The following is a 25,986-nucleotide window of genomic DNA, read 5'->3' on the forward strand; positions in this document are numbered from 1 at the left end:
ATCAAATCCAAGTGTACTGGACTGTTCAGAGTGACCCAAGTGTCCCCATGAGGAGGGGTTGAGCTCGAGAAGATGAAGAGGATAAGGTTCAAGGCCAACCACCAGAGGATAAAAAGCTACGTGGGAAATTTTGAAAATGTCAATGCACTGATAGAGGCATGGAATATTGATGAAGTCTGAGTAATCAAGGTGCCACAACGTTAAATCAAACGCTGCTTGGGGGGCATCCCAAGATGTACAATCTAGCCAACTATAGATTTTTCTTTTCGATATAGAGTTTTCTTCTTTTATTTTGATTTTTGTAGCTCATTAGATAGATGTTTTAGTTTTGTATTAGTGTTGGCTAGATATAGAATAGGGTCCGTGTCTAAAAAGTGTCCAAAAAATTGTAAAAAGAAGCCCTAATGGTTGCTACGTATGCAGGGATGAAAGGCAAAATCTGCAGAAAATAGTTGTGCAGTGGTCTACGGACCCCATCAACGATCCGTTGGTCCATCCACGGACCGTGGATGGCGTCCGTAGATCCCATGTAAGTTTCTCAAATTCTACAAGTGTCAGAGTGACCTACGGACCAGACCTACTGTCCGTAGGTCAACCAACGGACCGTCAACGGGGTCTGGTGGGTCCAAAGTTAGGGTTCTACCGACCCGACCCGGACCCCTTTATTACCAAACCCTTCATTTTAAAACCATTCCCCACTTCCAAAACTCCCTCCCAACCATTTTTCAACCCTCCAAATACCCATAATCCTCCATAAATCCCCTAAATCACTCCATATCAATTACCCACATCCCATAATCCTCTTTTTCTCTCCAAATTCATTTGCCTTCTCCATTCTCATTCCCCAACTATTCCATAGTCCGGGTTCGGTGTCAAAGGCTAGAAAATAAGGTCACAAAGTTCAATGCACTAGTACACTCACCCACTTCATTACTTGTAAGGTAAACGATTTCATCCTAACTTTGAAATTTATGTTCATTGTCTAAAGTATGAAATCATGAAGTTGGAACTTGACCTCGGGTTGTAAATCTCTTATTTGATTGTTGAATTATGGTTAGGAAACACCTGTAGGATGATAGTATGTGATTGTGTTATAAATTTAAACCACATAAATCAATTAATAGGTCTAATACGATGTTTTGACTTAGGGTTCGTATGTTTCGGTTTATTAAAATGTTGCCATGTGTGTGAACGAAACCCTAAGGATGATTAACTACCATATTATATGTTGAAATGCATGTATAGGCTTAGTTTGATTGTGCAAATTGTTGAAATAAGGCATGAAGAGTGAGTCAAGTCTGAAACCTAGCACTGTACTAACCCACAACTCCAACCCACAGACTGTATTTCACCCTACGAACCGTACGTCGAGGTCCGTGGGTTAGTTGCACACAAAGTTTTAACCAAGTGTAGAATGACGGTGTGGACTACGGTTCGTCATTCCATCGACAAACCATTCTGTACATTCGTGGTTCCCACATCAGAGACCCAATTTTGGGTAATTTGACCTACAGAGGGGACCCACGGACCGTCATTCCATCGACGGACCGTAGGTCGACAGTTCAGCTACTGTCCAGATATTTTTTAAGTTCGTGTTTTGTCAGAATTTTGTTCTAAAATTATTCCATAAGTATTATTGCACTATTTTGGTACTAATTAAGCTTCCACTGGTACCATGGCCCCAAAACAAGCTCTGACCTATGCCACTAAGGGCAAATCAAAATCCGTTGATCCCTTTCAACGTCTGATCGTTGCAGCTGATGAGGAGTACATTCCTCTTACCACCAGGATCTCCCCTACTGCCCCTCACACTACGAGGAATCGATCCTAGCAGGTGAGCTTCGACGAGGTCGCTGCTCCCAGTCTGAGAAGGAGGCCACACCGATTAGATCAGAGGATGGTTCAGAGTCCCCATCCGGCTCCAGCTCCAGCGGCAACACCGCCTCTTCGTCCGAGTCTGGTAGCACATGAGATACTCTAGTACCACCCATTTTGAGCCTCTAGCGATTTCTACAGAGATAAACAAGTGGTGTGTGGAGGGCCAATACCATAAATACACCGATGGTCGCATGCTGAGTAAGCACGACAAGATGGCTAGACTAGTCACTGAGGAGCGTCGAGTCCTCACAGGTAGCCTCCAGATCGCTCCAGTCATTGAGGAGCTCTTCCCAAGGCACATGTATGAGTGGATGGCACGGATTCTAGGTGCGTACAATGAGGAGATAGTACGGAAGTTCTACGTTTCCTATGCCGCCACTATTAGAGGTTCTATCTCCAAGCGGGCCAAGCCCGTCGCTCAACCTCCACTTAAGTTGTAACGACCCGAGAGCACCCCCTAGTCGTAAAACGGCGTACTCGACCTCTTGGAGGTCTTATACAAGACCTTAGCATATCATGAACATTAAAGCATATGAAAATAGCGGAAAATTTAAAACTTTTCTTTACAATCGAAGTCTTCATAAAATAAGAGAGAGCCTATGACACTATGTCTCAAATCATCTATAACATTTAGAATAAGAACTCTTTCATAAAAACTTAGGGACACGACCCTTACATAATAATTACTAGGGACACGACCCTTACACAAGTCTAAAGACATAAAACATAAAGACATAATGACATAAGAGTACGAGGTAGGTTCATCCTCGAAACTATGAGGACTCCCCAAGTCTTCATTCCCAAGCTCCTTAGAAACCCAACTTCCAAGCATAAGACATCACATCACCAAACCCTACACTTTGTAAAAATGTAGAAGAAATATGGGTTAGTTCAACACACGTACTAAGTATGGAAGCCATGAAAGTAAAACCATTAAAACATGCTTAAAAGGGACATTTAGTTGAAACCATGCTTTATGCACTTTTGAACATCTTCTTGAAAGAGTTGAAGAATCATAAGTCATAAACAACTCACATGTAGTTCATCAAAGCACAAGGGTAATAAACATCACCATATGCATAGTCTCTAATCATAGTCATAGTGCACATATCACTCATTACAAGACATAATACTCATGCATAGTCAACATCAAGGTCATTGCATCATAATAGAATAATCACATAAGTAACCCTAGGTTCTACTTGTGCAATGCATAGGTAGGGTCCATAGTCCTACTTACACTAAGTATTACCTTTGGATCACCATGCTATACTTATCATACATTAGTCTTATCCATAGGTCATATACATAGTAAGGTGGAATTCACAAACATTAGTTCATATCAAGAAAAGTCAATCATTAACATAATACAATTAAAGCATGCATTATTCATAATCTTCATAAAAAGATAGAACAACACCATTAAGTCATAGTTCATACAACATGTTCATGTCATACATCTTAGTCATAATTCAAATAATCCATATCATAGGTAAACCATCTTCATAATGATCATACATAACATAGCTTCAACATACATAAGTCATAATCATCATAATCATAAGAGAACACTACTACAACCATCCCTTAGGATCCCACAAGTGCAATGTGCAAGAGAAGTCCCATACCCTCCCTTACACTATGTAGAAACCCTTAAGAAAGCCCTAGTAAGAGTTCACACCTTTCATCCCTTCATTTACTTTTACATTAGGGAGATATTGCCATAACCGACATAGACCATGAGAGCTACATGGAATCCGGTGTTCTACTCCCACACCGAAAAGAGAGGGTTAACACTTGCCTAAGGTGTAACCATTCATACATAGCTATCTAGGTGGATCCACTAAGCTAGAGTCCTATGTGGGCACATAGTTAAGGGTCAATGAGATTGCTTCTAGAAATCCTAACTTACTAAACGTGGGGATTTCCATCTCATGAGACAACACATACCGTGGGTAATCCAGACTTGCTAAACGTGAGGAAACCCATGTGGGGAGCCGAACTTACTAAACGTGAGACCCCCATCTCATTTACATGCCCTTTCGGTGCTAATCATCTAATTCCCTTTTGTAATCATCTTTAGTCATCACATAAGTTCACATTAGCCTTTACTAGACTCTTATGTAGACATCTTACCATAATAGCTCATATGTGTTCATAAGTGAGTAACAATCCTTTCACCTTAGAAACACTTAGCAAGTGAGTAAACCTTTCACTTTACATTACATTATAATCATGAGAACTACCTTTCAATCATATAACAATCATACCATAACATACATACATACTTCATAGCTATTTCAAGTGTAGAGGGTTAAGGATGAGGAAACTAGGTCATCAACACCACAACAACACATTAGGTATAGCATCATTACAATCTAAGTAATTCACCTTTCATTAAGAACCTTCATCATGTGAGAATGACCTTTCACATTATCATACCATGCATAACATAGACTAGTTTAGAGTACAATTGAGGAAACCTTTCAAGAGACTCACATTCATTACATTAGTCAATAGCTTCATTCATTCATGTGTGTGTACATATGTGAGAAAGCCTTTCACATAAAACACCTTTACTCATAGCATGTTCATATTGTGTTAATAAGAATTACCTTCAATTCAACATAACAACAATAATGCCAACATCTCACAACATTCATACTTGCATTGCATCTCATCATAACATGCTCAATTACCAACTAGGGTTAGAGGGGAGAGGGAACCATCATCCAACTTCATCATACATGAATTAAGCACGTACATTCAACAATACATAAAGAATCACATTGATATCATCTCCTCATAGCCTTGAAGGCCCCATTCAAGATTTAACCCTAATTCCATAGTAATCATACATAATTTAGGGTAATATCATCATACAAACATGAATTACATAAAATTACATTCAATTCATAGCTTTCAATTAATATCTAACATAAACTAGGGTTAGAATTGGAGGAAGAAGGGGAAATCATGGGTCTTGTGGGGAATTGTTCAAAAACCATAAGTGTTACATGAATTCATCCACAAACATTCATATATAATCATAAATAACCATTATAGATCAATGGAATCGATTTTAGAAAGAGACCCACGAAATTGGATTGAAATCTACAATTTGGGGGATTTTGAAAACCATCTTTGGAAGGACCTCTTGGGGAAAGGGATCCCAAGAGTGAAGTGCAACCATACCTTAGTTAAACCCTATGAATTTCGTGTGAAACCTCCCATCTACAAGCCCTTTCTAAGCTCCTTCCAAGTTCTTCAATGGAGTCTTGAGTTGAGAGAGTTTTGAGAGAGAATTTTGGGAGGGAAAAGAATTGGGTTATGTTTTGGGGTCTTGAATTGTGGTGAATTAATGGATTAGTTTAGGGTCCTATAAGCTTATATAGTCCATTAATTAACCACCTAACCGACCTCCCTTAACCCCTACTTAATAACTAATTAAAACATTAACCCCCTTCGTAACTAAAAACTTCATAAAACTGGCAGCATCTACGCCCTCCACCTATGGACCGTAGGTGGAGTCACGGACCGTCGTTTGGCCTTCGTAGTTCTGACAGTTCTTCACTATTTCGACCATAACTTTTTACTCCGAGATCGGAATAGGGAAAACTCGGTGGCGTTGGAAAGAGGATTCATAGACCTTTCATTGCATAGGTAATGGCTCACCTAATTCGTTTTGAGATATGAGATATGACCATCTAAAGTTGACCCTCACTCCTAACTTAAAACTAAAAACTCTTTTTAGGGGACTGTTTTGAGTGTCTAGGTTCTAAATGAATTCATGACTTAGCTTAAGGTCTTGCTAGCTTATAAAGGTGAGTAATCAACTAGCTAAACAACCCCTTAAGCTCTTAGTCAATTAACTAACTTAATCCCTAATCACCAACTTAAGACTAGAAGGCTGGAAATTGGCAGCACCTACCCCACCCACTTACGGACCGTAAGTGGAGTTACGGCCCGTGTTGTGCTCTCGTCATTTGGTTCAGAGAGGGGGATTGGGGCAGTTCTTGGTGGGGAGACTAAGTCTCAACCCACGAGACCTACCTACGGGGCGTAGATCAAGTGACGGCCCGTCACTGCCCTTCGTAGGTCAAGTGACGGCCCGTCACTGCCCTTCGTAGGTCAAGCTGTTTTTTGACAGCTTTTGGCCAAAGGTTGGGTCCTCCTCAAGGACCCCTTGGGTGGTCCTTGGGGGGGTCGTACCCAGTCGTTTGGACCCTAAACATGTCCATATATGAATAGGAGTCACTCCTATCGGTTTTAGACCTCAAACAACACACAAACACCACGACAAGACACTAGCACCCACACTAGCACCAAAGACTAGTTTCCGGACGTCATGCTCGTTTCTTGACGTTTGACCTCTAAAGTCACCAAACTAACTTCACTAGCAATTTTTCATCATTTAAACATGTTTCCAACCATAACTAACATGTGAGGCTCTAGGTCAACATAATAGGTTCAGTCAAGCCTTAGCTAGGTCTTACTAGTTTCGTACGGGGCGTTACATAAGTCCACCTTAGTGTGGGACTTCCAGTTGATATTTCGGAGGTCACTCTCTGCAAATTTATCTATGGCCTGGACCACACTCAACCCATCAATATAACAGAGTTCGACTATCGGAAGGGCATTATTCAGAGCGGGGCACTTTAGAGGAATGCCGAGCAGAGAGAGTCACTTATTAGGTGGATAGCATGACATCTTGCTACGGATGGAGAAAAGGTGGAGTGGGTTATTACCCCTAGCCTGGGCATTAGGAAAGCTACACTAAATTTCACTGCAAAGTTTTTCTGGCAGCTGGTGCAGAATCGACTGTCCCCTACTCAGGCGGACAATGTGGTCACATGGGACCGAGTATTGATGGTTGCAAATATGGTAGCTGGGCTTGAAATAGACTTTGCCTGCATATTGATTGCAGAGATCCATAAGAGGGCCTTTAAGGCCACCACCACCTTGCCCTTCCCGTGCATCATCTTCCAGTTATGCAGGGATTCATTTGTACCAGTATGGCATTATGACCGGTTGCTTCATGCAACCAAGACTTTGGACATTGGCCTCATTTGGGATGATGCCAATCTTGCTGCACCACAGAGAGAGTCACATGTTAAGATACCCCCCCTCTGGGTCATAATCGTTGTTGCGCAGATGCAGGCTGATGACTCCACCATTCCGGCAATTACTACAGACACTCAGGATCCACTATCTCCATCCACCAGTCAGGCACCTAGTTGATCTAGCGCCATCCCTCTGGCTTGAGTCTAGAAGCTGGAGGTACATATGGACATTTTGCTTCAGCATGTGAAGCCATGGATGCAGTGTTCTATAGCAGAGTCTGAGGCGAGGATGGAGCAGATGATGGATCAGAAGGTCCAGACTATTTATAAGTGCCTAGATGCCTTTAAGTTGTGAGTCCTTGAGAGGCTGGCTCTAACCATAGATGTGACCACTTTCCAGCAGGTGTTATCTAGCCTCCGTGCTGATGTTGTTGCACTTCTAGCCTTTTCAGGGACTGAGCCAGAGTCTGCCCTTACAGTGGTGGAGGATGATGTGGTGCTGACAACCTTATTCGGCAATGTTGTACCGCCACTTGATTCTTCTCGTGCTACTGGGAAACGCCACCGCCCCGACCGTACTTCTGATGATGCTGAGGTTCAGATATTAATGAAGAAGGAGTGGCAGCAGTTGGCGGAGGCCAAGAGGGTGTCGTTACTTGATGAGGAGAGGAGACAACAACGGGCCTGAGAGATAGATGTTGGCCCATATGGCAGTGTGAGCACTACTGAGGGTAATGGGATTGTTTATGCGGGCGCTACTGATGGCGTCCCGAGTATTTATCCAGGGGGCTTCGGGATACCGGACCTACCCCGCTTCTTGAGAGGTCTTCGGCGCATTTGCGCCACAGGTTTGTTTCACCTTCACCTTATGCTTTATTTTTGCCTTTTGTGCATTGAGGGCAATTTCACCTTATTTTGTTGGGGGTGGGGTAAATAAATTGGAGTGTTAGCGTGAAATCTAAGTAACCCAACTCCTAATCCTCTTTTGGGATTTTCTTGCATGTATTCTTTTCGCGCAAAGGATTGTTTTTAATATCCGTTGAACCGGCATGTTTAAGAATGTATGTGTAGAAGTAAGTAGAAGAATGAAATCATGATGGCATAAAAAGCATGAAAAGTTGATATCCATCCAAAAATGTTTGAAATATGCTAGATCTATAGTCTTGATGAGTTGAATGTGTTGGATCTTTATATGACATGATAAAGAACTGATTTGACCTCATGACTTAAGCTAAAACTTGAACTGGGTAATCTGATAATCCGATAATGAAACAATGTGCCAAGTGTGAGTGAGAAAAGTTTGAATGTTCAGACAGTATTATGCAAATCTAGAACTTACCTCGTTGGTCATGCTAAGATAATCTAGGCTAGAAGTTAGGAAATGATGATAGGCCCTTATTCAAATAAGTACACTATTGTCTAAAATGATCCAAAAAAATGAAATAAATGTTCCCTTTGATCCAAATGTTTGAGCCTAATGTTGACAACTTCTTTCAATACACCAAAATTCACCTTCCCTAAAATAATAGTCTTGGCCCCGGTCCCTCCTTGGATATGTGCACCTTGACTTAGGCCAAAAGCCTAAGTGTAACGCCCCGAGACGACCCCCTAGAGGTTACACGACATACTTGACCCCGAAGGGGTCTCATACAAGTCTCTTAGCATTCATAACATTCTATACATAGAAATAGTGTGGAACTTAAAACTTTTCTTTTATAAATTCAACAACAAGAGACATCAAAAGCAAGCGGAAGTCTATTGTCTCACATGGTCATCTAAACAACATACTTGAAATGAAATAGGGTCACGGCCCTTTACAATCAAAGTCTTAACAATTGTCTAATACATGAAAGGAAAGGAAACATCAACTACTTGTCCTCGATCTATCAGGACATACCACTTACACTTGGGGAACTCAAATCCAAACTTCACTAGATCAAACCACTCAATTGTCGGAACCTACACTTTTAGTAAAACATGAAGAAGAATATGGGTTAGCACAATTAAGTACTAAGTATGATAGCCATGTAAAAAACATGCTGAAAACAAACATTTTTTTTGAAAGTCATGATATATGCCATTTTTATAAAACTTCATGAACATAAGCGTAAGAGGCATAATTTTCAACCATAACCAACATACAAGTCATTTAACCACATTAGAGCATAATAACTTATAAACCATTACCTACACATTAAACCTTCACCTCAAGTAACCCTCAAGATATACTTTGTGCAATGTATGGATAGCGTCCCATACCACCATCCACACCAAAGTACCACCTTAAGGTCACCAAAAGTTAACTTACCATTCAACCTTTCCATCCTTACTTCATACTCATACACAAGAGACATAAACACTTCATAAGTCAATTAACATATAAGGACCATCACCTAAAACAACTCTAAGTCATACTTGTGCAATGTGCAAGTAGCATCCCATACTACTACCCACACTAAGAACTCCTTGAAGTCACCATAGGCAAGGCACATTCATACACCATAAGTCATAACAAAAAGTAATTCACAATACAATCCAAGTATATCATACATTATCTCATTCAAACATGAGTCACATTCTTCATTAGTTTCATTTCATTAAGAGCACCTTCATTCATTTAGACATTAGATCAACATTCTTCATTAACATCATCATAAGAGCACATTCATTACACTTAATAATTATAAAGGAACACACCACAACCTCTCTCAAAGCCTACTTTTGCAATGCATAGATGGGGTCCCATACCACCACCCACACTAAGTAGTACATTCTTAAGAAGCCATAGTTCATTAACATTCCTTGTGGGGGTAAGCCTTAACCGACATAGACCATATGAGCAATTCATGGAATTTCGGTGTCACCCTCACCGGATAAGGGATTCCTAATTTCCTAAGGTAGGACCATTATTTTTAGCTTAAGTGGATCCACTAACTAAACCTAAGTGGGCACATAGTTATAGGATAGGGAGATTGCTACTAGATACCCCACCTCAACTCACGGATGAGCATCCATCTCAAGAGATTGTTAGTAGATACCCCGCTTCAACTCCCAAATGAGCATCCATCTCAATTCATATCCTCTCGGTGCTTAGCATTATTCCCCATGGAGTACTTAACATTCATTACATTAGTCATCATTTATTGGATAAGAGATTGTTACTAGATATTCCACCTCAACTCCCGGATAAGCATCCATCTCAAACCCAACATTCATTCATTAGATAACTCATAGTTTCAAAGATGACAATAGCCTTTCAACTAAGAATCCCATATTGTGAGAAAGTCCTTGCACAACATGTCATTACCATTCAATAGAGTACAATTGAAAGTAGCCTTTCAATCAACCCATCATCATTAACATAATCATAGAAACTTCATTCATTAGTTATTCATGAGTGTGTGTATGTGAGAATAACCTTTCACATAGTTCATCATCATTCATAAGTGTTAATAGAGAAATAACATTCAATCATAACACAATTACATTCTAAACATGATCACATTAACTTCATTGAATTCACATTCATATACAAGATATCATGATAATAACTCAATTCCTCATACTATGCCTTCAAGGTCATGGATCCCAAATCATCAACACAACACCAATTTACTATAATTAAGGCATGCATAATGATACAATTCAATAACCCAAAGCAATTTAGACATATTCCATTCATAAGATTTCATAATCATCAAACCCACTTCATAAAGGCAAAATTTAGGAAATTGAGAGAATTCATGGGTTCATAGAGTATTTTCATCATAAATAATCAATTAAATAATAATACAATCATAATATGTCATTAATAACTATTTGAAAATGTTTGGTGGAAGAACCCATGAGATTGAGTAAAACTTAGGTTTTTGATAACTTGAAATCACCTTGCAATTGGCTCCTTGAATGAAAAGTTAAACAAGTATGAAAACTACCATACCTTTCTATTGATTCCCCAAGATATTTGAAGAAGAAACACCTTGAATCCACAAACCCTAGCTTCAATGGCTCCCTTCTTCTTCCTTGAGTTTAGAGAGAGAATTTTTGAAAGGAGGAACTCTTTGTTTTGATTTGGGGAAATAAGGAGTAAATAACTTGTTTTAGGAGTTAAATCTATATATACTAGTGATGTATAAACTTTAAAAACAACCCCATTAACTAATTAGTAAAATAGGAAATTACTAATAAGGCCCTTAACTAGGTTGTATTGTTCAGGGACCCCGCCTTAGTTCACGACTCATGAAGGGGGACCACGGCCCGTGGTCATCTAGGCAGTAGCCACCTTCAACTTGCCAAGCCTTCATGAGGCCAAATCATGACCACGAGACCTCCCACGATCCATGGTCAAGACCACGAGTCGTGGTGAAGGTCGTGGTCTTAACTTAGGCTTTGTGAAGGCAAGGCCTTGGTAAAGCCTTGAAGCTTAGACACCAAATAATCTTCGCGATTACTTCTACAGACCGTCAAGGGCACCACGACTCGTGGTGGTGCCGTGGTCTTGAGTCAGTAGCTACGTCAGTTAGGCACAACTCCCTTGGCTCTAAGGGGTCTTCACAGACCACTTCACAAACCGTGGTCATGACCACTGGTCGTGAATGTTGTCGTGAACCCTGGCAGTGCTTGGTCAAGGGTTTGGCAGCCTTGGCCTTTGGCTAGGATTTACCCCCCCTTCCTTGGCACATGCCCTTGCAACCCTCAATACAAACCTAAAAAGATCTTTCAACTATGGAGTTTATCACGTACCTTGACGTTGACCCTCATGATTAGGCTCTAGTTCATCCTACCATTTTCCGAGTCGTTTCATTATCCCCCCCTTAGGAACATTCATCCTTGAATGACACTTTAAAACACATTAAGGGATAACGACTCAAGACTAGCAGCTCATCATGCATGCAACATTATAAACAATGCACAAAATCATAGGAGGAAATATCAACTCCACATCAATAAGCTCAATGCAACACAAGAAAGTAGGAACTACATCTACAACCTCATTATGCACAAAAACATCCACATTTCTCATTTCGTTGGAGTAATTTCCTTCTCCAACTCACGTCATGCTCACCCTAGCATTATTAAGCATATTATGCAACTCTTCATAAAAGCACATTTATGCATGTTCAACAATCAACCTCATGAAACATATAGACAACTCATACTAGATGCATATCAACATGAGGAACACAGTTTATGAAAACTCATTTTCTCATATAAACATAAACTCATTCAGAACATGCATAAAAATAAGGAGACCATGGAGACACATATTCACACATGACTCCAAAACATGAAACAAGCTACAAGGAACTCTTGGTCTCAAGCTTGAATAAGAATAGAAGGGAAAAGATAAGGATTTCACAACTCTTAACAACCTTACTATTCAGCATACTTTACCCCACTTAGGAGTAAACCCAACTAAGGCTAACATGAAAAACAAAATAAGAACCTCAATACAACATTCACAACCAAAAGGAACTATCACTTACTGGTACCTTCATCTAGATTAGCTCCTTTATCCTTGTTAGCTAGAGTATAGAAATGGTTCCACTTTGGAACATCAAGATCAGGGCCTTTAAGAGAAACTTGTTTGGTCTCTCTCCCTTTTGTCGAGATTGTTGGGCAATCTCTCATCTTATGACCCTTCTTTCCACACCCAAACCACTCATCCGTGCCGTCAAGGCACTCATCCAAATGTTGCTTCCCACACTTGGCACACCTAGATCTTCCGAAAGAAGAACCACTTCCTTTCCCTCCTTGAGATTTAGGGTTAGACACCCTATCATTGTTGACCATTTGGGAATCTTGGTTGGAGAACCTCTTCTTGGACCTTGGTTGACTTTGTTCATCGGACCTAGACCTCTTTGATGAGTCCACAAATTGGACTCATTTAGGGTTTTATTATGATAGAAATAGTGTCCTCGAATGCTTATTTTGTCTCAATATTTGATGAAAACTCTTAAATTTCAGGTATTTGAAGTATTAGTGGAAGCATGGACACTTAGGTGCAAAAAAAGGAACAAAAAGGCTGAAAAGAACGAAGAAGGTGAAGCCTGAGCATCACCAAGCACCTTTGGCGATTCACTGAAAGGACAAACTCCGGCCTTTGTTCCAGTATGTGAAGCCCTAAAGGAAGAGGATAAAAAAGGCGATGAAAGGAGCAGTCGGCGCTTCACCAAATAGTTCCACGAATCAATACTATACTGCCCAATGGTCCAGAACATGGAGATGTTGAAGGCAAGCACTAAACGGCGATGAGATAGAAGAAGGGAGAGTCGCCGAGTCATTTGGCGAACTCGACTAACCTCGCCGAACTATCCGCCAACACTAATTTCTGGTGGCTATAAATACTAAACTTCTTATTAATTTTTAAAAGTTCCAAACCATTATTATAATTTTCACAATAGAATAGTAATTTTTTTAGATATTTTCTCTCAAGTTTGGAGAGGGTTTTGTGGGAGACTTGAAGAGAGAAGGATTTCATCTTCCCCAAGTTGGAAGTGGGTCTTCTCCATTCTTCTTCCTTTGCTTAAATCAAGGTTTAATTTTTTATACTCATTTGATTTTAGTATCATTTTAGGTGTATTTTTTATTTCTTAATGTGTGGCTAAAACCCCCAATTCTTGGGGTGTGATTTAACAATTATGTGTTGATATTGTTGTTGGGTCTTGCTTGCTGATAGGTTAGATGTATTTTAATGGTGATTTGACCTAGTGGTTGTGGCTTAATTTAATGGGTTTGTAGTTGCAAATACAAAACCACCCATGTGTTTTCGGGTTGCCCGAGTGGGAGGTCGTGAAACCAAGACCACTAGACTAATGGCCTAAAGAATGGGTAGACATGAGGTTCAGCCCGAGAGGGTGAGCCGTAGTTCCATATCCTAACACTAAACTCGAGAGAGTGAGTGGGGCAAGGCGTAGGTTGGTCTTCATGCGGCAAATGGGTGTCCGAGAGGAACCTATTTGAAATGGGGTAAGTTGCCCGAGAGGGAACTTATTTCCATCTAAAGCTTACATAGTAACTATTATCTTGCAAATTTCCTATTGAAAGCATGTACCCAATGATTTATCTCAACATGTATTGCGGTCACACCCCAAGAACATTTCCCCATACTTGATTTTCTTGTTAATTTTTGCTGTTTTTACTACTTGTGACAGAACCCCCAATCGATATTTGACACTTTTGTGTCGCTCCCTTTAATTTACTATGCTTTTAATCGTTAATATCTTTAGCTACGACTAATTAGAGCTTAATTTTATTTTTCTATCAATTCTCAAAACCACTCCCTTGGGACACGACCCCAACCTTTAGTTTGGTTACTATATTATTGATGATCGTAGACACTCAAACCATAGGTTAGTGTCGTTGGACACGATAAGCATCAAAATGGTGCCGCTGCCGGGGAATGGTGTTATTTGAGAATTTTTAGGTTAATAGAGTTTCTGTTCTTTTTAGTTGTAGTTCACTAACTTAATTCTTAGTTTTGTTTTGTGATTTGTCGGAATCTAAACAAGGGTAAGCAAGAAATATTCGGGTGCTAATGAAGTTTTCTCCATTAGAGGTAATGATGTATCGGGATCGTATCCTAACCTTCAAGCAATTAGAGGATGAGCGGATCCATGAGACATGAGAAAGATTCAATGAACTGCTAACTCAATGCCCCATTCATGAACTTCCCGATACAATCCTACTTGATTGGTTTTACTGGAATCTTGGCCCCAGAAAGAAGATGTTGGTTGACCAACTCCTTCCTAGTGGAGCATTAAAGAAGTCATATATAATAACAGTCCAACTGCTTGACAATATGGCTAAAATGAGCCAAGAGGTTGAAAAAGATCTCCTGATGACCGCACTAATGACTCAAATAGATGAGTTAAAAAGAAATATAGTGAAGGTTGAAGCTCATTGCGAAATAAAGGATAAATACATTCCCCCTCATAATAGAAGAAACAATGAGAATAAGGAGATCAAGCTCATCAAGGAAATGCTCTCAACAATTCTCCGCAAGGTGACCGAGCAAGACTAAGAGATGGAGGTATTGAAAGAAGACATCGAAGGAATAAAACAAATTATTTGGTCTCATTCTGAAGTTGTCCACTGCTCGAGAACCTGATGAGGCATGCGTTGCCTCAACTCCATCCGCAGAGAAACAAGGGGTGGCCTAATGAGCACCTGGCCAACCCCAACAACGAAACTTGAGCAAAGATTTGCGTCGTGCCACGACGATAAATAAGGTGCTTCTTGGGAGGCAACCCAAGGTCTTAAATGTTTAGGATTTTACTTTTATGAATAATGGTGTGTTGTGTTGCAGGTTAAAACGAGGAGAGTGTGGGAAATTTTAAGTTGGCGAGCAGAAGGTCCATTCCACGAGTCACCAAACAGGTCTGCGAGCCTGAGTGGATCCGCCGTTTTTCTCAATACAAGAGTTTTATAGAGCCTGTAAAAACTCAGCGGACTTGAAAAGCAACTCGGCGCATCGCTAACAAGTTTGGCGATCTCGATGCAGACCGCTGAATTCACCCAATGACAATTGAAGATTTCTGAAGAAAAGGCTGGATAAATAACCACTCAGCAAATTGCTGAGTGGGTTGGCAAGTGCGACTAACGTCGCCAAATGGACACAAATTGAACAACATATATTGCCATCAGGCACACTTCTTCATTCTTTCTAACGTTCAAACTCCATAACTTCACACCAAGGTAGTAATTTCTATTCTCTCACCTTAAAGTAGTACTTTAGTCACAAATTAGCGCTTGGAACTCAGATTTGCGTTACCGCCTAGCATTACAATTTTGTTTACTCAGCAAAAAAGTTAGTTTATGAAAAACCCCCATTCACTTTTGAATAGTTCAACCTCATCTGCAATCTAGGATTCCATTGATGCGTGTTAAATCTCTTTGATATGAGTACAAATTTTCGAGTACTTGCTTCTGATTTGTAATTGGGGCCTATTTGATTTTACTGTTCGAATTCCTTTTCACTCTGCTTACCTTGAATCTAAATGTGGAAAACTATGCATAATGGGTGTTGACCATGATTGGGTGCTATGGGTCTGGGCTAAATTTCATTAATGCATGGTTTAATTTTGCTTTTGAGGTTTATGTGATCGATGTTGAAAAGTGAGTTGAATCTCAGGCATGTTAAGTCATTCGACGAGCTGAGTTGAGCTCACCGAATCACTCGGCGATTTGCCTACTAGCCCTAAATAGCCTTTAATTTCATATCTTAAGCACTCCGGGCTTTATAACTTTCGACGGAAATATTCATGATCGCACAAGAGATTCAGCAATTTGCTGATTAAATTGGCAATTTTTTCTGCAATTCTGTGCTACAATGTAATTACTGACTAATCTCTCTAACGTTTTGTAGATATGGCCACATGATCAACCATAGGAAGGGAAAAGGGATTTATGATCATTGAAAATGCACCTCCACCCAGGGTGAAGGCTACCACAACTTCAAAATGCAAGGGGAAAGGCATTACCTTCGAATTATCCGATGTATGCTCTGACATCATAGGCAGAGTCTGACGAAGATTACCAGACAGAGGCAATAATGGATGAGTTACGATCCAAAAGGATACATGATCCATATCGGATAAAAGATAGTCAATCCACCACTCTAACTCCTCCAACTCCAGGGCAAGCATTAGTGCTGGCACATCCAGTACAAGGTCCCAAACATGGATCAATGAATAAATCAAAGGCAAATGGTCTGAGAACGATCATTGAGGAGAGACGACTTTCAATAGATGGGGTTATTGATAGGTATCAAGAAATGATGGAGTGTATGAAATACCACAAATTCCAAATCTTCACAGGACATCGCGACTCTTACATACCAAGCTGGGTTAGAGAGTTCTACGACGCATACAGTGCATTAGTACCTTAACGAAAAAGGCTAGTCTCAGCTTTTAAAGCAGTTGATCACGTGGTTTTCAGAGGAAGGAAGGTAGCCTGTGACAGTGAGACTATCAACATAGCTTTGGGAATGTCCGATAAGATTAATGACCATTGCCAGCACTTGATCAGGACATAGAAGCTGGATGGAATGAAAAAGTGGTTAGCTCCGCTAGTCTCAGATGATAATGCTCCGACATAGTTAGCATAAGGAGTTCCAATTGAGAAAAAAAATCTGAACATAACTGCACGATATTCAGATTCATCAGCAACAGAGTTATGCCATCACAGAATGAATCAATCCTTCGTCATGCTAAGGTAGTTTGTCTTGGATGAATCATGGAGAAAACCAGGATAAATCTCGGGAAGATCATCTCCGCTGAAATCCATTTGCGTGCAAAGCAGGGCCAAACATCTCTCACTTTCTCGGTATTAATCATTGAATCATGCAAAAGAGCACGGGTGCCTGGAGATGCAATGAAGGATGTGGAATTGGCTGTCACCACCTCCACCAGTATCTGAAAGATCGAAGCCGAATATCTTAAGGACCAGGCAGAAAAGAAACAGAAGGAAGCTGTGGCCACTAGATCTATACCTGCAGAGGCATCTTTGCCTACTCTTGCCCCTGGGCCTTCAGGTATATCTGATGTCATTACCACTCCTTTTGACTCTACAGGTCCTTCTGCTGCTTCATTACCACCCAGACCTACAACTTCTGTTACCCCTTGTGAACCGATCACTCAAGCATCCTTGATCCGAATGGGACAGCTTGCCCAAACTGCTAATTGTCAGACTACCAACATAGAAAGCTCCATTCCAGGCATGATTCAGGTTGCCCTCAACAATGCTGTGAGACCACTGAGCACTACTATTGATGCTCTAGAGGCCAGGATGTTAGTGTGTGAGCACGATCAAGGAGCCACATAGGAAGTAACAACCATAAATGCCACTATTGCAGAGCTGATGAAAGATGTGGACTACCTAAAGTGCACTGATATATCCATGATCTTTGGAACAGTGGAAGTTCCAAATGTGCCCGAAATGCCAAAAACTGCCGCAGGACATGGAGTTGGAATGAAGCATATAGCTGATCCTGAATCGGAGGCAGAAACTGATGAAGAGATATTTGAGGAAGCTACAACGGATGACATAGACGAGACTGAAGAAATCATGATAAATGTTGTTGTGCAAGCTTCTTTGGCAAAGTCTCCTGCTGCTACATCCAGTAGAGCTGGTCCTGGTGGTCATTCTAAATACTGAGGCCATGACAGATGGAGCAACCGCATAGCCAGGATCCCCTCTTTACCTCCCTCTCTATTCTTCGTTATCTCTAAATTTTTTGGATTCTTATTACTTGAATTTGAGGACAAATGATTTATTTGTGGTGGTGTTTTGTTGTTTTGGTGTACATTTGGGGAGTTCTATTTAAAATTGTTTTTACACTGCTTTTATGGATGTTTGAGCTCATGGCTCCATTTACTTTTAGTTGCTAATGATTTTGACACTTCTGAAAAATTTAGAATTTTTCACACATATTTGCCACCCTTCGTGAGTTAAATGTGGCTGTTCTTTTGCAAAAAATTGAATATCGGTTTCGATCAATACCGATGACTTGAATAGTGCTCTGAATTGAACGGACATGAATGTACGGCTATGATGAGGCCAAGTGAAGGTGCATAGACAATATGTGTACTCTTTGCATCTCGTTGTGATTAGCCATTTATCAAATTGATTCTCTTGTAATGACCGTTGCACACTAGCGAAAGTGTGTAGTCTTGTTTGACTTAAGTGTCGATGCCTTGTGTGATTAGCTTGCTTTGAACCATGCTTGAATAAACCTAGAATTTACCCCATTAGTCTGATTGATTTAGAAAGGTGTCCTCTTGAGATGATCTTAGGCAACTTTAAACAGTGTAAGCCAAATTTGACATATACCTATTTTGTGGCCTACCCATGAGCGTGTGAAACTCTTTTGAACACCCTTTGAGCCTTACCTTTCTTTGGAAGAACCTTGATGAACCCTATACCTTACTTGACCCACTACCTACAATCCTCTTGAGTTGTGGTTTAGCGAATAGCCAACTTAGGCCAAAAGCCTAAGTTGGGGGTGTGGTGAAAAGGAAAAGGAGAAGTCAAGAAATGCAAGAAAAGTCCCCCTTGACCCATGGTATTGCATAAAAGTGGAAACCCCTTCAAATGAAAAAAATGTGGAATAAAGTACGAAGGAAATCAGGTTTCCAAGCAATCCATGAAGGTGAATAAAAAGGTGACTTAGAAGCACTAGAAAAAGTATTTCTAAAGGAAAAGAAGGGAATGCCTTGAGAATACCACAGCTCACGAGGAAAAAGTCACTAAGCCTAAATGACCATACCTTTGTACTCACCCCCATTACAAGCCTTAGAAAGACCTTTTTGATCTTGAGTAAGCCTAATCGAAAGTTGATTGGAAAATAAGGGCAAACCTATGGGTGAAAACATGCATTATGTTCCTCTTTTTGAGTGTGAGCGTTGCATCTGATTCCTGATCTTGAATTGATTAACATTTGTGTGTGAATATGGAATCATTCTTTATGTGAGGGCATTTAGATACTTTTTGTTAAGATTGAACTTGCACAAGTAGCAAGTATTGCGAGCATGAGAATCTTTGGCAATGCTGTGTCACAACTTGAATCTTTGAGTACACAATTGATCCTTGCATAACTAAATTGAGTCTTGTTGTGTGCACTCATGATTGAGTCTTGTGTAGCACTATTTGAGACACCCTTTTGAATGGCTGAACTTAAGTTTGCTTGAGGACAAGAAAAAGTTTAAGTTGGGGGTGTTGATGAGTCCACAAATTGGACTCATTTAGGGATTTATTTTGATAGAAATAGTGTCGTCGAATGCTTATTTTATCTCAATATCTGATGAAAACTCTTAAGTTTCTGGTATTTGAAGTATTAGTGGAAGCATGGACACTTAGGCGCAAAAAAAAGGAACAAGAAGGCTGAAAAGAAAGAAGAAGTTGAAGCCTGAGCATCGCCAAGTACCTTTGGCGATTCGCCGAAAGGACACACTCCGCCCTTTGTTCTAGTATGTGAAGCCCTGAAGGAAGATGATCAAAAAGGTGACGAAAGGAGCAGTTGGCGCTTCGCCAAATTGTTCCGTGAAGCAGTACTATACCACCCAATGGCCCAGAATGTGAAGATGCTGAAGGCAAGCACTAAATGGCGATGAGACAGAAGAATGGCGAGTCGCCGAGTCATTCAGCGAACTTGATTAACCTCGCCGAACTATCCTCCAACACTAATTTCTGATGGCTATAAATACTAGACTTCTTATTAATTTTTAAAAGTTCTAAACCATTATTATAATTTTCACAATAGAATAGTTCTTTTTTTTAGATATTTTCTCTTAAGTTTGGAGAGGGTTTTGTGGGAGACTTGAAGAGAGAAGGATTTCATCTTCCCCAAGTTGGAAGTGCGTCTTCTCCATTTTTCTTCCTTTTCTTAAATCAAGGTTTAATTTCTTATACCCATTTGATTTTAGTATCATTTTAGGTGTATTTTGTTATTTCTTGATGTGTGGCTAAAACCCCCCATTCTTGGGGTGTGATTTAGCAAATATGTGTTGATATTGTTGTTGGGTCTTGCTTGATGATATGTTAGATGCATTTTCATGGTGATTTCACCTAGTGGTTGTGGTTTAATTTAATGGGATTGTAGTTGCAAATACAAAACAACCCATGTGTTTTCGGCTGGCCAGAGAGGGAGGTTGCGAAACCAAGACCACTAGACTGATGGCCTAAGGAGTGGGTCGACATGAGATTCAACCCGAGAGGGTAGCCCTAGTCCCATATCCTAACACTCAGCTGAAGAGAGTGAGTGGGGTAAGGCGTAGGCTGGTCTTCATGCGGAAAATTGGTGTCCGAGAGGAACCTATTTGAAATGGGGTAAGTTGCCCGAGAGGGAACTTATTTCCATCTAAAGCTTAGCCTAGTCACTATTATCTTGCAAATTTCCTATTGAAAGCATGTACCCAACGATTTATCTCAATTTGTATTACGGTCACACCCCAAGAACATTTCCCCATACTTGATTTTCTTGTTAATTTTTGTTGTTTTTACTACTTGTGACAAAACCTCCGATCGATATTTGACACTTTTGTGTCTCCCCCTTTAATTTACTATGTTTTTAATCGTTAATGTTTTAGCTATGACTAGTTAGAGCTTAATTTTATTTTTCTATCAATTCTCAAAACCACTCCCTTGGGACACGACCCCAACCTTTAGTTGGGTTATTATACTATCGACGATCGTAGACATTCGAACCGTAGGTTAGTGTCGTTGGTCACGATAATCATCACTCTTCATCTCTCTACTCTTCCTCTCAAGTTTTGACTCCTCAATAGATTGAGCATTCATAATGAGTCTAGAAATGTTCATATCATCATGAAGCATTATCGTACGATACTCCTCCTTAACAAGGTCGGATACACCGGTCACAAACCTACTCATTTCATCTCTAGGGTTGGACACTAAGGATGTAGCATACTTAGACAATAGGGTAAACTTCAAAGAGTACTCCTCCACACTCATGCTACCTTGCCTAAGGTTGATAAATTCCTCCACCTTAACCCCCCCTTCTCACGGGGAAAGTACCTACCAAGGAAAGCTCTCTTAAACTCCTTCCATTCTATAGGACCCGCTTCTATAGGCCTATTACTTTTCCTTGAGTGAACCAAATTTGGGAAACATCCTTCAATTGATACGAAGCTAGTTCCGCTTTTTCTGTAGAAGTCACCCCTACAACATTTACTATCTTATACACCTAATCCAAAAACTCTTGGGGATCCTCTCCCACCTTTGATCCTAGAAACACCGGAGGATTCCTTCTCACAATGTCCCTCAACCTTGAAGCCATAGTGATCTCAATAGAATTCACTTTAGGCCCAATATCTCTATTAAATTGGGCCATCATATCTTGGGCTAAGGTTATAAAAGCCGACCTAATCTCTTAATTAGTCATAGCCGAAGCATCAACTGGAACTTGGTTGTCTTGAGGAACTTGGTCACCTTGAGGACCTTGACGATCTTGGGGAGGAACTCCCTCATTCACATTTTCCTCTTCCACTCTTCTTGCGGGCGTCCTTCTTGTATTCATATCTTATAAACACAAGAGAAGGATTAGGAAAAGGACACTTATAGAGCTAAAATCTAAGGCACGACTTCAAGAATAATGAAAGAAGTGTCACTTCCTAACGTCCTATAACCTCTCGCTCATAGATGTGTCGCGACTCACACCGATGAACAAGACTCTACTAGATGTGGCTTGTCATACATCAATCCTAAAACCCATTTCCAAAATCTTATACTCTGATACAAAGTTTGTAACGCCCCGAGACTACCCCTTACACGTTACATGGCGTACTTGACCCCGAAGGGGTCTCATACAAGCCTCTTAGCATTCATAACATTTGATACATAGAAATAGTGTGGAATTTAAAACGTTTCTTTGAAAAATTAAACAACAAGAGACATCTAAAGCAAGCGGAAGTCTATTGTCTCACATGGTCATCTAAACAACATACTTGAAACAAAATAGGGTCACAACCCTTTACAATCGAAGTTTTAAATTACATGACGGGAAAGGAAACATCAACTTCTTGTCCTCGATATATGAGGACATACCATTTAGCCTTAGGTACTCAAATACAAGCTTCACTAGATCAAACCACTCAACTGCCAGAACCTACACTTGTAGTAAAACATGAAGAAAAATATGGGTTAGCACAATTAAGTACTAAGTATGATAGCCATGCAAAAACATGCTTAAGATGGACATTTTGTTTGAAAGTCATGATATCTGCCATTTTGATAAAATTTCATGAACATAAGCGTAAGAGGCATAATATTCAACCATAACCAACATACAAGTCATTTAACCACATTAGAACATAATCACATATAAACCATTACCTTCACATTAAACCTTTACCTCAAGTAACCCTCCAACTATACTTTGTGCAATGTATGGAAAGCGTCCCATACCACCATCCACACCAAAGTTCCACCTTAAGGTCACCAAAAGTGAACTTACCATTCAACCTTTCCATCCTTACATAATACTCATACATAATAGACATAAACACATCATAAGTTATATTAACATATAAGGACGATCACCTAAAACAACTCTAAGTCATACTTGTGCAATGTGCAAGTAGCATCCCATAACACTACCCATACTAAGTACTTCTTGAAGTCACCATAGGCAAATCACATTCATACACCATAAGTCATAATAAAGAAGTAATTCATAATACAATCCAAGTATAGCATGCATCATCTCATTCAAGCATAAGTCACATTTTTCATTAGCTTCATTTCATTAAGAGCACCTTCATTCATTTAGACATTAGATCAACATTCTTCATTAACATCATCATAAGAGTACATTCATTACACTTAATCATTACAAAGGAACACACCACAACCTCTCTCAAAGCCTACTTGTACAATGCATAGATGGCATCCCATACCACTACCCACACTAAGTAGTGCATTCTTAAGACGCCATAGTTCATTAACATTCTTTGTGGTGGTAAGTCTTAACCGACATAGACCATGTGAGTAATTCATGGAATCCCGGTGTCACCCTCACCCGATAAGGGATTCCTACTTGCCTAAGGTAGGACCATTATTTTTAGCTTAAGTTGATCCACTAGCTAGACCTAAGTGGGCACATAATTATGGGATAGGGAAATTTCTACTAGATACCCCGCCTCAACTCGCGGATGATTATCCATCTCAAGAGATTGTTACTATATACCCCGCCTCAAGTCCCAGATGAGCATCCATCTCAATTCATATCCTCTCGGTGCTTAGCATCATTCCCCACGAAGTACTTAACATTTATAACATTAGTCATCATTTATGGGATAAGAGATTGTTACTAGATACTCCGCCACAACTCTCGAATGAGCATCTATCTCAAACATAACATTTATTCATTAGAGAGCTCATAGATTGAAAGATGAGAATACCCTTTCAACTAAGAATCCCATATTGTGAGAAAGCCCTTTCACAACATGTCATTATCATTCATTAGAGTACAATTGAGAATAGCCTTTCAATCAACCCATTATCATTCATAAAATCATAGAAACTTCATTCATTAGTCATTCATGAGTGTGTATGTGAGAATAACTTTTCACATAGTTCATTATCATTCATAAGTGCTAATAGAGAAATGACATTCAATAATAACACAATTAAATTCTAAACATGATCACATTAACTTCATTGGATTCAGATTCATATACAAGATATCATGATAATAACTCAATTCCTCATACTATGCCTTCAAGGCTATGAATCCCAAATTATCAACACACCAATAATTTACTATAATTAAGGCATGCATAATGATACAGTTCAATAACCCAAAGCAATTTAGACATATTCCATTCATAAGCTTTCATAATCATAAAACCCACTTCATACCGGCACAATTTAGGAAATTGAGAGAATTCAAGGGTTCAAAGAGTATTTTCGTCATAAATAATCAATTAAACACTAATACAATCATAATATGTCATTAATAACCATTTGAAAACGTTTGGTGGAAGAACCCATGAGATTGAGTAAAACACTAGGTTTTTGATAACTTGAAATCACCTTGGAATTGGCTCCTTGAATGAAAATTAAACAATGATGAATACTACCATACCTTGCTATTGATTCCCCATGAAATTTGAGGAAGAAACACCTTGAATCCACAAACCCTAACTTCAATGGCTCCCTTTTTCTTCCTTGAGTTTAGAGAGAGAATTTTTGAAAGGAGGAACTCTTTGTTTTGATTTAGGGAAATAAGGAGTAGATGACTTGTTTTAGGACTTAAAACTATATATACTAGTGATATATAACCTTTAAAAACAACCCCATTTACTAATTACTAATATAGGAAATTACTAAAAAGACCCTTAACTAGGCTGTCACGTCCAGTGACCACGCCCTAGTTCATGACTCGTGAAGGGGGACCATGGCCCATGGTGGTGCCCGTGGTCCTCTAGCCAGTAGCCTCCTTCAACTTGCCAAGCCTTCATAAAGCCAAATCATGACCACGAGACCTCCCACGATCCGTGGTCAAGACCACGAGTCGTGGTGAAGGTCGTGGTCTTGACTTAGGCTTTTTGAAGGCAAGGCATTGAAGCCTAGACACCAAGTGATCTTCACAATTACTTCTACGTACTGTCAAGGGCACCACGGCTCGTGCTGGTGCCCGTGGTCTTGAGGTTGTAGCTACCTAAACTAGGCACAACTCCCTTTGCTCTAAAGGGTCTTCATGGAGCACTTCACGGACTGTGGTCATGACCACTATTTTTTGTGTTTTGGAAATTAACTTGCAAACTTTAGCAACTTGATTTTCGGAATTCGTTTTATGAGATTTTGACTTTGGATTTCAATTTCAGATTTCAGATTTCTTCTACTCTAATTGTAAGCTCATGAATTCTTTTTATCAAAAGATGAATTGTGTTCTTTCAAGCATGAGTACCTAAATCCACAACTAGGGTTGTCGAAACCATGAACAATTAACAATGTATGAATAATAATTAAGTAATTCTTGAATAGTGTTTATGCATGTATTGGTAATTTATTTGCTTAGAAGTCTTTTTCACTGTTGCAAACGTTAGAACTCACCTTGTTCCTACTTGCCGTACCAAGGAGGTAATGAATGAGAAAATAATTAGCAACAATGATTTAGTGTATGCTATATAATAGTCTAATGTCAATTGGTGCGAGGGTGAAAACTAAGTCATACATTGATGTGATATCTAATCTGAGGTAAAGGTAAGGGATGGTAAAGTATACACTCGTAGCCGAACCAAGGTGCGTAGTGAAATTCCCTATTTGGAGGACCAATCACTTAGGGATACCTAACTTACCAACTTTGCATGTAAAACACTAGGAAATGATTGCTATTATTAGGATTACCGCGTTAAGAGCTTATGGGGAACACATATGCCCTAGTTTCTTTCTCATACTGATAACAACAAAGTTGACTCTTGCTTACTTGTTACTTAATCAATAATCTGTTACTTGTTTACAAAAATCCCCCCTGTATTTACTTGTCTCAGAAATAATTTGACTAAATGGATATAATAGTGAA

The 25,986-nt window shown here is 39.8% G+C and overlaps 1 protein-coding gene across 1 annotated transcript in view; it reads left to right on the plus strand.

Moving 5' to 3' along the window:
- LOC125838361 (protein TONNEAU 1a-like) overlaps window positions 1-25,986 on the plus strand; it is a 1,213,107-nt gene that overhangs the window by 113,535 nt on the left and 1,073,586 nt on the right. The gene's annotated exons all lie outside the window — the stretch shown is intronic.

Source organism: Solanum verrucosum, unplaced genomic scaffold, assembly GCF_900185275.1.
Source record: "Solanum verrucosum unplaced genomic scaffold, falcon-dt-bn FXZP01000150.1, whole genome shotgun sequence".
Classification (NCBI taxonomy): domain Eukaryota; kingdom Viridiplantae; phylum Streptophyta; class Magnoliopsida; order Solanales; family Solanaceae; genus Solanum; species Solanum verrucosum.